The 14,006-nt window shown below is 46.2% G+C and overlaps 1 protein-coding gene across 44 annotated transcripts in view; it reads left to right on the forward strand.

The window, feature by feature from the left end:
- Positions 1-14,006, forward strand: part of LHFPL2 (LHFPL tetraspan subfamily member 2) — a 158,057-nt gene that overhangs the window by 4,566 nt on the left and 139,485 nt on the right. For 21 of the 44 annotated variants that reach the window (XR_011506000.1, XR_011506002.1, XR_011506029.1 and 18 more), the window contains exons 2-3: positions 7,748-7,860; positions 8,071-8,149. The exons of 3 other annotated variants lie outside the window; for them this stretch is intronic. The gene's annotated coding sequence lies outside the window, so the exon portion shown is untranslated. Of the gene's footprint in view, positions 1-7,747; positions 7,861-8,070; positions 8,150-8,543; positions 8,602-9,493; positions 12,664-14,006 lie in introns of all 44 variants that reach the window. 20 more of the 44 variants (XR_011506022.1, XR_011506025.1, XR_011506027.1 and 17 more) reach the window with 5 other exon arrangements.

The following is a 14,006-nucleotide window of genomic DNA, read 5'->3' on the forward strand; positions in this document are numbered from 1 at the left end:
ACTGGAGGCAAGGTTGTGCAGGGAAGTTCCTGAGGGTGTAGGGTTTTGGCTGCTGAGCTGAGGAGTCTGAGCTTCATCTAGAAAGCTGTGTGGAAGATGGAGAATTTGCAGCAGGTGAATGACCTAATTGTATTGTGCTTTAAAAAGAACTCAGTAGCCGCAAGGTGAGCTAGGTGACAAGGGAGGTCTGGCGGGCACAGAAGATGAGCTGGGAGGTTAGTGCAGGAATCTTGGCAGGACTTGGTGAAGGAGATGGGGAGAAGCCTGGAGAGACTGACAGCACTTCTTTGGTGATCTTCCGGGGGTGGGCACTCAGCGAGAGGGAGTTCGGGGTGACTGTTGTGGTCATGACACCGTCACTGAGATAAGCAGCTGTGGGGAATCTCAGTTTGGGGAGATGGCAAGGAGTAATGAGTTCAGTAGACTCCAGAAATGAACTGTGAGCCTTCCAGGGAGAGATGCCCAGCAGAGAGTTGGATACCCAGGCAGGAAGAGAGGTCTGGAGCTAGAGATGAAAAAGGGAGCTATTTTTACAGCAGTGGCAAGTGGTTGCCTGGTCCCTTGAGGTTTATTAGTGTTGAGGGTGAGAGTAATCTGTGTCCTTGTGACTGAATTTTTCTCTTTTATCCTTCGAATAGGCCTAACTGGGGATAATCAAGTCCCTGGCCTTGGCCTTGAATGACCAGACTCTGACTGGTGTTATTTTGCAGACTTGGTGAGATCTGTGATGTTATTTTGAACTGAGATAGTTAAGAGGAATATACATAGAATGGTTCTAAATATATTTAATCACTACGATGTGTTTAACTGAAAAAATTGATCCTCTGCCCCCCGACACACACATATATATTATGGACTGAATGCTTGTGTCCTCCCCAAAATTCATGTGTTGAAGCCCCAATCCCCAGTGTGATGGTGTTTGGAGGTGGGACCCTTGGAAGGTGATTAGGTTTAGAGGAGGTTATGAGAGTGGAGCCCCGGTGGTGGGATTCGTGTCCTTATAAGAAGAGGAAGAGAGACCAGAGCTTGCTCTCTGCCACGGCAAGAAGGTGGCCTTCTGCAAGCCAGGAAGAGGGTCCTCACCGGGAACCATATCTGTGGGTACCTCTGAGAACTTGTTCTGGGAGAGCTAACTTTTGTTTTCATGTCCACAAAGACAGGCTTAGCCACTTTTTTTTTTTGAAGTTACCATATGACCTTCAAGGGCACTTGCTGTTAATTTGAATTTCATTCATTTGTGGAGTAAAGACAAATGTGCAAAGTAGACCCCAGGGAATGCTTGTTGGATTACAGGCTTGCTATCTGAGTTATGCACGACCGTTACTCCTCTTACTGCTGTGGATTTAGGGTAAGGCCAGTGGGGATTATGAATCGTTGCCTATCTGTGTAACGCCTCACCTACCCATGCGTCTTCCCCCAGGTGCCATTGCAGGGAAAGCAGGTGGCCACCGACAGACTGGAAGGACATAGACTAAAGTTTTAACTTGGTTATCTTGGACTAGTGGGGTTACAGGTGACTGTTTTGTTTATTTTTTGATTTTTCGGGTTTTTCTATAAGTAGCACATTACTTTTAAAATCGGAGCGTAGTAACAGTTGCCAGCGGGTTTTTAGCGTACAAAACAGTATTGGCAGTTTTGGCAACAACGCAGTCTGTCTCTTTACATCTGTGATGCATCCCTTGTACAGCAGGTCTCTGTCTTTAAAAAGAATTGAGCACAGCCAGAGGCACTCACAACTGGAACATACAACTACGTACTGGGGGGCTTTGGGGAGAAGAAGAAAAAAAAGAAGATTGGCAACAGATGCTAGCTCAGGTGCCAATCTTTAAAAAAAGAAGAAAATGAAGAATTGACATTCCTATTTGTTGTAAATGTGGTTACTCAAACGGGATGGAGGAGAAATGCACCCAGGACTGGGCACCGGGTGACGCAAAGCCAGAGAGGGGCAGCTTCCCCTGACTGGGAGGGAAGAGCTCGCTCCTTACCTGGGTCTGCTTCGTCTGTTTTCATAAACATTGTGTGATCTGGGAGGTGTTTCACTTTTATATCTAAATGTGTAAACATCTGTCTGATAGATACGTACTGAACTAAATCTGATTGATAAGAAGTACTGAATTAAAATGTCCTCTCCTGAAATGTTAGGTTTTTTCTTTTTTAAGATTGTTTCAGTAGAACCCAAACCAGCTGTGAGATCTTAAATATCCCTTTAGCAGCAACCTCCCTACGTGCCCAGAAAATTAGAGGGGCTCTTTTTCCTCTACTGATTCTATTGTTCAGCATTTTCTTTCTTTCCACACTGAGCTATGTTGTCAAGGGCACCTGGAGTTCAAGCTTCCTCTCTCCTGGGGCAGGCTGCACTTGGCTGAATTTCACATTGTTTTCCAGTTTGGGGGCAGTTGGTCAGTGTTTGGGATGGCTGTAACTGCACAGACAGGAGCCGCATTTAATCCTCAAGTAAGGGGTGCATGGCACACGTTTATTCAGGACAGATTAACCTCTTAACAGTTTTCAACTTTTTTCTCTTGCCCGTAGAGATAAAATTTTCTGAAATTAAAAATAATAGACTGGATAGTCTGTGAACTACAAACTTACCAGTAAGCAGTCTTTTTTTGTGTTTATAAATGACTATCATTTGTATATTAAATATACACTTAGGAAAAACATGGCTCACAACTTTAAAAACCATCTAAAAGCACATCCATTTTGTTTTCAATGGCTAACCGTCCATTCTGAAGATGATTCTACATGGAGAAGTGTGTCCACGCACATACTTACTCTGTCATTTGCTCCTTATAGTGGTCCTCTCGGGGTTCTTCTGTAGTGGAAGCTTGTAATTTCCAACTTAATTACTGCTTCTGCATGGATTTGTGCTGTACTGCATTGCAGAGCGTGCCGGCTTAAACAGGTGACGGTAGGTCATTTTTGATCTGAATCCTTTTGGTAAATGGGTGTGCTTAGGTTGTCTTGTCTGTTAGCATGTTTTTTCTAGTTTGTGCTTAGGTCTATAGTTCTTTTCTCAATTAGGAGAGAAAGGGCAGCATCAAAGGGAGCTAAGTGGATGTGTGAAATGTTTAAAATGACAGTCCAACCCCAAAAGAGCTGTGGCCAGGTAAAGAGGCCACAGTGAATAAAAAGAACCCAAGCAGTGCTTATGAAAAGGTGTGACAGGTTGTGTACACACCTGTGTGGAGAGGTGGCTGGAGGACCGCTCAGGACAGTCTGATCAGCTGTGCTACAGAGGGACCGCTGCTCCCCTTGGTGTAGAAACTAGACTCATGGACCCTAAACAAAACTTGCATGTTTAAAAAAAATTTAAACATTTTAACACAAGAACTGCCATCAAGTTAGATTTCCTCTAGCTTGTACATGTGTATTTGGCTTTTAAAATCTTGGCCATGGGACTTCCCATTTCTTCTTGTCAAATTTCAGCTTTCTCATTCTGGTATGTTGTTCAGCCAGTGCAGATGATTTTGCATTCTGACCCGGTCGTCTGTCAGGTCTGCCATCCCTCTGGGCTGTGTGCTGTCCCTCCATACATTCTGCTCTCCGTTCATTCAAGTTCTTTGAGTTGTTTGCTGTCTCCATCTTCTTAGTAACCCAGGGTGCGTCAACCTTTGTGGGCGGCCAGAGGGCAGAGGGTTGGAGTCTGTGCCAAGATTCAGAGGAAGCTAATCATGCCCGTGACCTCGACCTCATTAACATTGTGTTGGAACCCAAAGAGCCAGCATTCTGTGGTATTGTTTGACTTTGGATTGTCCCTGCTGATTTACGGTCATGGGGTCCACGCTGCTGCTTTCTAAGGGAGGCCGATAGCAGAGCCAGATGAGAATGTAGAGACAAGTACTTGCTCCTTCCTTTTAACTCCCTAAAAGTTAGGCTTTGGGTTGCCAGCTAGTCATTGGGCCCTGCTGATGGTGATTTGGCCCCAAGACAAACCAAGACTGACAAGACTTGAGTAAAGAATGTGAGGGAAGAAGGTCTCTGAGAGTCTGGAGCCGAACTGGGTGGGCTGATGATCTGGGTGTTCCACTGGGGGGTTAAGGGTGGAGGGTAACATCTCTCCTTGGCACTCTCCATGCTTTAAAGCAGAGCTTCTCAAACTTGAATGTGCACAGGACTTACCCAGAATCTTGTTGAAATGCAGCTTCTGATTCAGCAGGCCTGGGACTCTGCATTTCTAAAGAGCCACCCAAGACATTGATGCTACTAGTTCTGTGGACCAAACTTTCAGTAGCAAGGCCCCACATAGAGCTGGGCCGTGAATAGGACTATGGAATAGTCAGCTGGAGGCTGAAACGTAGAAAGGCTGGTACCAGGAGGGCACCTGTGGCGTTTGACCTAGAAGTGGTTGCCTGTGCTTAGGACTGGCCTCTCTTGAGATGAGGCCAAGGGCCCTCAGCCCCGTCACTTCCTTTCAGGCCTGTGATAACCATTGGGTGCAGCAGTGCAGGGACTCCCTTTAATCCTTAGGGGAGAGAGGTTTTTGGGAGGTCTTCCGGGAGAGATATGGTTAAGCTGAGGAGGGAGGTTTTGTTTTTGTCAAGTTTTAGTTAAACTGATTTCCTCATTTCATGTTGATTATATTCCATAATTTTAACTAGGTAAAGAAGGCTCTAACTTCCTTCAGTTAAACCGCATTTTCTCACATACCCTATAACTTTGAAGTTATGTGATTACAAAGTTTTAAAGAGTTACTTTTTGCTTCGTTTGGAGCATTATTTCTGAAACTTACCTGACACTCTGCTGGGTGCTGGCTACATATTTACATTCTCAGACCCCCTTCCCTGGGGTTTGCCTTTATAGGTCTGGAGTGGGTCCTGGGAATCCGTATTTTTTTAAACAAAGTTTCTAGATGGTTCTTATGATCAGGTAGGTTCTAGAAACACCAGTTTAGAGAAGCATTGATAGAGAAACCCATCTATCTGAGCTGTGGTATTGGTCATGTGTGAAGGGTGCCCGCACCTGTTCTTTTCTTGGCCTTTTGCATACTTGGTTGTGAAGGGCTGGCTTCTGTGCAGTTAGATCCACTTTAGTTTTTTTTTTTTTTTGGGGGGGGGGGAAGATTAGCCCTGAGCTAACATCTCCTGCCAATCCTCTTTTTGCTGAGGAAGGCTGGCCCTGAGCTAACATCCGTGCCCATCTTCCTCTACTTTATACATGGGACGCCTCCCACAGCATGGCTTGCCAAGTGGTGCCATGTCCGCACCCAGGATCCAAACTGGCGAACCCCGGGCCACCGAAGCAGAATGTGTGGACTTAACCGCTGTGCCACTGGGCCGGCCCCTCCACTTCAGTTTTTATCTTGACACATGCTTTCATTCTTACAGAGAGGCCCTTATCGTGGGTGGGACCACACTAGAGAGTCCTTTGTCAACAGTGTAGGAAGTCAGTTCTGGAGCCGTAATTTTTAGAAGGTTTTACAGGCACGGATTATTACGTGCTTTGGGGCATTCTTGGAGGTGCTGGGCTATAAGCTTTGGGCACCTGTAGAGAAATCTTAGGACTGTCCCAAAGCTGGCTTTTCCCACTCCCTCTGCTGCATTGGTTCAGGCACTGGGGATAATGCGTGTCCCTTTCCTAAGTAAATGCTGACTGGAAATGAATGGAGAAGGGCCCCTCATCCTCCACAGACAATTTGGTTGCAATCCAGGTGAATTGATAGATTGAAGAGTTGGACTTTGCACAACATTGTATCAACCTTATCCTCCATTGCCACAAGTGCAGGATTCATCTCCGCCTCACCCTAGGGGCAAAGTCAGCTTGTGAAACAGATGAAGTGGGAAATGGTCTGTGTTGGGGTCAGAGGGGTGTGGGAAGGGTTTCTCACCCAAAAGGTGGAATTCACTTACTGTTGTGCCTAAAATTCTACCATCCAAGGAATTTGGGTGGAATGTTTCTCTTTAAACTAAATATGTAGGCATCCGCAGGACAGGTTATACATTAGTTATTTATACAGGAATTATTTCATAAAATGCTTCTCAAGATCAGTTGGCTAAGATCAGGGGATGAAGAGAGTGGACTCTGATGGAATGAACTGTGTGCACTATGCACAGAGGGCCGAGCTGGGTGCAGGGCCACAGAGGGTGACCAGAGGCCCCAGCTATGTAGGGCGGTGCACAGGGAGCCAAGGACACCTGAGAGGGCATGAGGCAGAACTGATTCCCATTCACTTAATTTGTGTGTGTGTGTGTGTGTGTGTGTGTGTGGTATGTGGTGTGTGTTATAAATACTTTAATATCATTGATAATGTGTCTGGCATGCTTCTATCTAATGTGGCCATTTCACATATACTTGACCAGTTGTGGTGAAAAGCCAGGCGATCTGTATATAAAAATTAAGATTGAAAACGGTAACTGTACTTGGGATTATTTTCTTCTTTTTTTAGTCTATTTAATTTTGAGAGAGAGGCTAAACTCAAGGCTGAGGAAATGATCCAGTTTCTGCACCTGCTTCACAGGTGAACTTGGCCAGGAGCCTTCTCTCCTCCACCAAGCGCCTTGTCCCACTCAGTTTTGAGAAGGGCTTGACTCCTCTGAGACCCCAGGCCACCTAGAAAGTGTGCTGTCGTGTCTGCTTTCTACTCTCACATCTGCGAAGACTAACTAGACATCCAGGAGTTCTCAGCTCCTGGATGGAAAAATAAACTCTGAACGTGGACATTGTGTGGCCATAGCCAAGCTTGTGTGAGGGCTCCAGCGTGCTTTCACGACAGCACGGACATGAGCAGAGAGATGCTCTTTGCCTCTGCTGCCTGAGTAAGCCCCGAGTTACACATAAGTACATCCCAGCGACCAGAACTCTGGGAACTTCTATGAAGACTGACCCAGTCCCCAACCCACAGCCGTTTCCTGCCCCTTCTCCCCCAGAGTCCCTGCTCTGTTTTTAGATTGGGCATAGTGCCCCAGATTCTAAGATTCTCAAGGTGTTTCGCCCTGCTCCTGGGCAGGGTGTCAAAATAAAACACAGAAAAATGAACCCATTCTTAGCAAAAATAAAATGTCCTTGTCTTCCAGGGTCAGTGATTTACAGGTACCCAGGGAGGGTGGGAACACAACCTGTGAATGTGAGAAAGCGTTGAAAACCATCTGTACCACCTCCCCAGTATGACTGTTCCCTAGCTCTGTGGCCTTGGGCAAGTCAAGGTGAGGGGATGGAATCCGGGCCTGAAATTCTTATCTAGATGTGTCTGTGTGTTCAGTCATTGAGTCAACGCACACTTATTAAGACCCTCAGGGAGCTTATAGTCTGGTGGGGGAGATGGCAGAACAGCCATTATCTTCAATGTGGTTACAAGCTGTGGGGTGTGGGATGAACGGGCCATGTGGGACATGTAAAAGACCTTTAGAGGTGTGGGCACCACACGCACAGGGCAGGTGAGGAGGCTGGAGAGCTGAGGTGTGCAGATGTGCGCACCGTGCGGGGAAGGCAGTAAGGATTTCTGCAGTGTTACTGGTCCCTGGGGCCACGTGTGCTTCCTTGACTTGTTACGAGGTCCTGCAGCTCACCCATCCTCACTGTGACCTTGGCAAGAGGGCCACATCCCAGGAGCTGTGTGTGGTTGGGGCTCGCAGTGTATCACCATGATCTGTGTGCATCTGAATACTATTTTTATCTTTTGGACCCCATTTTTCCCGTTTTGTAAGGAAAAGCAAGAGTCATAGAAACATAGGCAAGGATGTGAGAATTTTCTTGCTCTCTATGGAAATATGCTTTTTTGGCGGGGAGGGGTAATTTTTCTTTCTTATAGAGAGAAGACAGATGTGCGAAGAGAGAGGCAGCCAACCTGGGCTCTGCTCAACCCTGAGTTACCTTATGGCTCCTCGGTGTCTCTGTAACCGCGGAGTTTATTCCCTGGCACAGGTAGGTTAGATACCTGGCCTGCAGTTACCCTGCCGCTCACATACACCAGGATTCTCACCCAGGTCTCTTTGATCCAACCCGTTGGCCAGGTAACACTGGCCAGGCTTTCTGCTCTGAGACCAAGGAGCCTTATGCATGGTCTGTAGGTCTCTACTGGGACCATTGGAGGCCTGGCTATTCCAAGTTAACAAAACCTTTCTTGTTTTTCAGGTAAACTGGGAAGCAGACTCTTGAGTTCACAGCTGGCCTGTGGGTTTTGCATCTCGTTAAGGAGCACCTCGTCATACAGGTAAGGGGTTGGGTCTTGGACCTGCTCGTGCTCACAGGTTGTGGGGAAAAACTAGCCTTGATGGTACACTCTGATAACCACTCGAAGTTCTCACTCATTAAAAAGACAATCCTTTAATGTAGGGCACCGTCTCCTCTAAGGAAGGTGGAAGATGGCCCCCTGCCCCTGTTGAGAGTCACCAGGTGAAGATGTTTCCCTGGCTGGCTCTCTCCTGGGCGTCGCTGGCATTCTCATCACTCAACACCCTTTCTTTTGCACTGGGCAGCCTTCTCCCCGCCATTTGAGTTGGTGCTTTAGAATTCCTTTTCCTCATTTAAGACCCAGCCCAAATTTCACTTGTTATTTATCAAATTCTCTGAATGAGAGGCTGTTTGGAGCATAACTTTTTCCTCAGCTTTCCAGCAGAACGAATCGCTGCTTCTCTGCTCACACAGCCCGCTGCCCTCACCATGGTAAGCTTTCCTCACTTGTTCTTGCACACCTTTTCCCCTAGGCTGTAAGTTCTTTTCGCCGCCGTCTCCTACCCAGCATGGTTCCTGGCATGGAACAGACTTTCAATAAATGAATGAATGTTAGTCTGAGAAAAAAATGGCCTAGTAAACTAAACTAAGGCACAGCCACAAAAAAATCACAATGTAGTCCTAAACCAATTAAATGACCGTAGAGTGCCCTTTTGGATTAATTACATGGCTATTTGCTCACATTACCACACATGCTTCAGAATTTATCATAGTACAGTAGAGTCGATAGGAGTCTAGATTCTTAGCCCTGTTGCGAAGGATAAGAAGTCAGGAGTTTTTGTTTCGTTGTCTTCCTCTTGAGCAGCAAGGCCTTGGGGCAGTAATGGACTAAGTGACAACCTATGGTGTGAGCAACCAGCCCTCTTGGCTGCCCTGGGAGAGAGAGTTATCATTCCAGATCCTGGGGACCCCTGTCAGCCACAGGATTGATCGTCATCGGAATGCGTAGCCAGTAAGGGAGCACGCAATAGAGTTTCCCAGTTAACAACCCAGAGAAAATAAAAATATTTCTGAGTGGCTTGAGCATTTGCTTGAAAACACAGTTTAGGTTTAAATAATTTTAATAAAAAGCATTTAAATCAGTGCATTTCAGTTTTCCGCACACCTCTTAGTAGTTGGGGTCCTTGAGAGACATGCTAATTGGCTTGAGGCCATTTTGCTTCCTCCTGCGGGCTGGGAGCAGCCTGCCCCAGGGTGGTGTTTCACCTAAATGTTGGAGCCAGAATGGGGCCTGGGTCCTTTCAGGGACTGGTGGGTGGCTGAGCTCACAGAAGCCGGGGGGTGGTACTTCAGTCTAACTGAAGACCACTTTCATGTTTCGTAGGAGTGTGTGGCCTTGAGTTTTTGCTCCTGCCTTCTTGTCCTGCTTCTACATTAACACTCCTCATCGTTCAGCCTTTGCAGTCGCTTTGTTTGGGTGTGTGCAGCGCTAAGCAAAGAGAAAGACGTCATCTTCTGGTTTCTGCATGTACTTTCCACAACCTGGTCGAGGTTCCAGCCAACAAGTCCACGTAAAAGCAGTCGCCTAACCATGGTGTCTTCTCCCTGATGCTGAGCCCCAGTTGTACAGCTGCCTGAAGGAGAATTTAGTGAAAGACAAGGCAGCAAAAGAAATCCGAGTCTCAGCTGACCCCCTGCGTGTTCTTAGGGTTGCCTAGAGTCAGGACTTCAGCTTTGCCCAGGAATTTCCAGTCTCCACGGAATCCAGTTTGTCTGCCATACTTGAAAAATAAACTAAGAAAAGAAATTGCAGTTTAAAAGCCCAGATGTTAAAATATGAGTAGGATTTGTTTTTTAGTCTGTTTTTGGAATTTGGAAGTTTATCTACTATTTTGTGTTGCTCCGTCCCTGCAGAAGCTGAATGCAAGGTGGTGGTTGTGTGTCTGGTCTTCACGCCGCCAAACACATCGGGAGTGCTTACGAATTCATAATAATACGAACTCTTTGAGCTTCCAGGAGATATCTGATTCGCAGAGTGCCTCCTGTTGTATAATACCATCCTAATCAGGGTAGAAAAGAAATGACGTAGGTCAAGCCGTCAAGTTGTTGAGCTGGTCCTCGTCCTCACAGGGGCTCTCACACACAGGTGGGCGTTCAGGCACACGTCACAGAGCTCTTGAGTTGGATCGTGACTACCTCACATCATCCTACTTGGAAAATCCAAGAAGTGATACAGAGCCTGAATTTCCATAGAGCTTCTGAACTTTGTGTTTTGGACTTCTGATAGGTGCTTTTCTTTCATTCATGAAATGTTTACCGTTTCTAAAGATGGGACTGCTGGCATTTCAATGGTAGAATTTGTGTATCAGGGCATATGTGTGTGTGTGTGTGTGTGTGTGTTTAACATGGCTGTTTTGGAGCATTGGTCTTGATCCAAAGACACTGTCCAGGGTGGGCCCTTTGTATACAGGGTACACATTTGGGAACAATGAGAGCAAAGGCAGCTAGCAGACACAGCACCTGGTCTCTGGTCTTGGACTCCAGGGTCATTAGCATACTGGTCTCTGACGGACAATTGCCTTTATTGCTGCAATGCCTGGGCACCCTAACTGTGGCTGGTGATAGATACAAAAAAAAAAATGGCACATCCCCCCTCAGGCGCCTTGGTTTTTCCAGGAGAAGCCTTTATCTTTTTTTCTTTTTGAAGAGAAGCAGAGTCTGCAAAATAGGCTTTCAAGTTTCATTGGAAAGCTGCACCCAGGTAGCGACATCTCTGGCAAGAGTTTGCTTTTTTCCGTTTCCAGAGCGCAGGCAGTGCATAATTTAGGAACCACTCTGTGCTTTGATCAAGTCAGTCGTCAGCTGTGATTTGTTGGCTGGTTTTTCTTATCCACCACGGGAGTTTTGTTGTTGATTTGGAAGAAAACTTACAAGTACTTGTTTCCAGGAAAAGTTGGTTTTACGTGGAATATCTTAGACATTTGCTTTACAGAAAGGACTGGAGGTGGTGTTTTAATTACTCTCAGGTCCTCTTTCAGTTAAGAAATGACTGTCTTCTGTTCTTTAGGGTCTGTTTAGGATTGTGGACCTGATTTGGAAGGAAGACTTTGGATAGCTAGTAACAAAAGTGACTTTTCCAAATAGGCAAGAGAGAGTGAGAAAGTTTCCTCCCCTATCTCTTTTAATGATAAAGAGTGAATGCCCTGCATTTTTGAGGATTCCTTTTCCCTATAGAGCATTTCTTCTTTTTTTTTTTTTTTGAGATCACATTGGTTTATGGCATTGTGTAAGTTTCAAGTGTACGTTATTGTTTATCAGTTTTTGTATAGACTCCGTTGTGTTCGCCACCAATAGTCTGATTTTTATCCATTACCATATGCATGTGCCCTTTTACTCCTTCACCCTCCCCTCACCCACTTCCCCTCTGGTAACTACCAGTCTGTTCTCATCTGTGTGTGTGTGTGTGTGTGTTTATCTTCTGCATATGAGTGAAATCAGATGGTATTTTTCTTTCTCTGTCTGACTTATTTCACTTAGCATAATACCCTCAGGGTCCATCCATGTTGTTGCAAATGGCACAATTTGGTATCTTTTTTTATGCCTGAGTAGTATTCCATTGTGTGTGTGTGTGTGTGTGTGTGTGTGTGTGTGTATACACACCTCTTCTTTATCCATTCATCTGTTGATGGGCACTTGGGTTGCTTCCAAGTCTTGGCTATTGTGAATGATGCTACAATGAACATAGGGGTGCATATATCTTTTTGAATTAGTGTTTTCATGTTCTTTGGATAAATACCCAGGAATGGAATAACTGGATCATATGATATTTCTATTTTTAATCTTTTGAGAATTTCTTATATGGAGCACTTGCTGAGGCTTCCAGAATTCTGTTCTCCCAGATTCCTTCTTCAAGTCTAGAGGAAGCCTTGGTTGGCCCCTTTAGAACACCTCTGTTGAAGCTTCTCTTTTCCTCTCCTTTACTTCCTGACAGGCAAGCCCTGGTGCTCACCTGCCTGGCCTGCGTTTTCTCTGTCTGCTTGGGGTTGCTGTGAAGAAGTCCTTCTCCCTTTATGGCTACAATCTGAAAAGGAAAACAAACAGCCGAAGCTCCCCCTGCAGCCCAGCAGGCTGGGGAAAATAGTTCTCATTCTCCTTGTTCCTGCGTTCAAAGTGCACTTCTCGCTTTATGGGGTGACCAGCCCTCCCAGGTTTTGGTTTGAGTGGGCCTGCATTTAGGCTGGTGGACAATTAACCACACTGACCTCCTCCTTTGCCTTCGCTTTTCTGGCTGAGTTGACATTAATGCTCTGAGTGAGAAGGGGCTGCTGCTCCTTTGAGCGCAGCTCCAGGCAGGGCTGGGGGACATCTGATCTTGTTCAAAGGGGACGTCTCTGAAGCATGAAGATTGAACTGATGGTGACCCCACCCTGGGGGAAGCAGACGCGCCCTCTGGAGAACTGGCCGGGAGGAAGAAGCCGCCAATTACTAATCCCACTGGCCTGTGGGTCTTCAGGGTCTCATCTCCGTTTAAAAGAGAGAGAATTGGGGTCGAAGGTAATAAAATAGGCCTTAAATTAGAGGAGCAGGGGGTCATTTCATCTAATTTTATGGTTGTTTCTGAGGAATAAAAGGCGGAGGAGATGATTTCATTAGCCCCTTTGAGATCTTTATCCCAGTGAGATGGCATTTGGGGATGTGGCAGAGCCTCCCAGGGGCTGGCCATTCCCCTCCTGGCAGACTAGAGTGAGATTTCCATGGCACCAGGAGAGGGCTCCGGAGGCACAATCAGCATTTAGGGCACGGGGGTTGGGACTGTAGCGTTTCTCTTGCCATAACTGAGTGACTTAAGGCGGTTGATACAGGTCCCGACATAGCGCGTAGCCCCTTACTCAGGACCATGGCATTCACACTGAAAATAAAGAAATCCACCAGACAAGAGCATGCATGTGGAGTTGGGATGGTATCTTTTACTTCTGAGGAAGGCTTGCCAGTCATCTGCTGTTGACGTGATTTATTTGGAGCATGATGGTTATCAAATTCCTTTGAGCTGAGCAGTGTTGAAAGCGTTAAACCGTGTGGTGGGGAGTTTGCAGAATGGTGAGAGCTATGCCTTCTGCGTGATTCGTGCTGTTCCGTTCACAGTGTACACTCATTTCTGCAGCTTCATAAAAGCCCTGCTATCCACGTTTGTTTGTATCCATGTACAAGACAGGAGTGAGGCAGAGAGAGCTGTGTGACTTGCCCTAGGTGTCCCAGTAGGGAAGTGGGGATCTGGGACTCTATCTTGGACTTGTAACTTTCAGATTAAGCCCTCTGTGATCATAATTAGAAGAAACAGCAGGAAGATGAGGAGGAGGTGAATTTATCTTCCAAGAGCAGGGAGTCCTCCAAGAGAAGGGAGAAAAGTGTGATGAATAGGTGGTTCTCGGTACCAGCCACCAGCTGGCACGATTCCCCAGGCAGCAAGCTTCTTTCTGAGGGCGAGGAAGGTGATCCAGGTGGGCAGGACAAGGCAGGTGGGAGTTGAGGGAGATGAAGAGGGCGGATGAGAAGAGCCCTTTGTACGTCTGACGCAGTGGTAAGCCAAGTGTTGAGTAACTTCTCAAGTGCCTGTGCCTTTGATCAGGAAGGTCAGAGGTGTTAACTGTCTACGTTATGGCTTCTTACAGGTTTATTTCTGGGGCCCAGCCTTTTCGATAGCCATCTTCATTTACATTCTTACTGTCTCATATCTGATTGCTTTCTAATCTTCAGCTTCTCCCTCTCTACTGTATAAATTGCTGCTTAATATTTGTGAACTTAGCTCTGAAAAAGAAAAAGAAAACTTCTATTATGTGTTAATAATAACCTTAGCCACTGTGAAGTGCATTTAATCATAGCTTTGGTTTGCAGAGATT

The sequence above is a fragment of the Equus asinus genome, chromosome 9 (genome assembly GCF_041296235.1).
Source record: "Equus asinus isolate D_3611 breed Donkey chromosome 9, EquAss-T2T_v2, whole genome shotgun sequence".
Classification (NCBI taxonomy): Eukaryota; Metazoa; Chordata; class Mammalia; order Perissodactyla; family Equidae; genus Equus; species Equus asinus.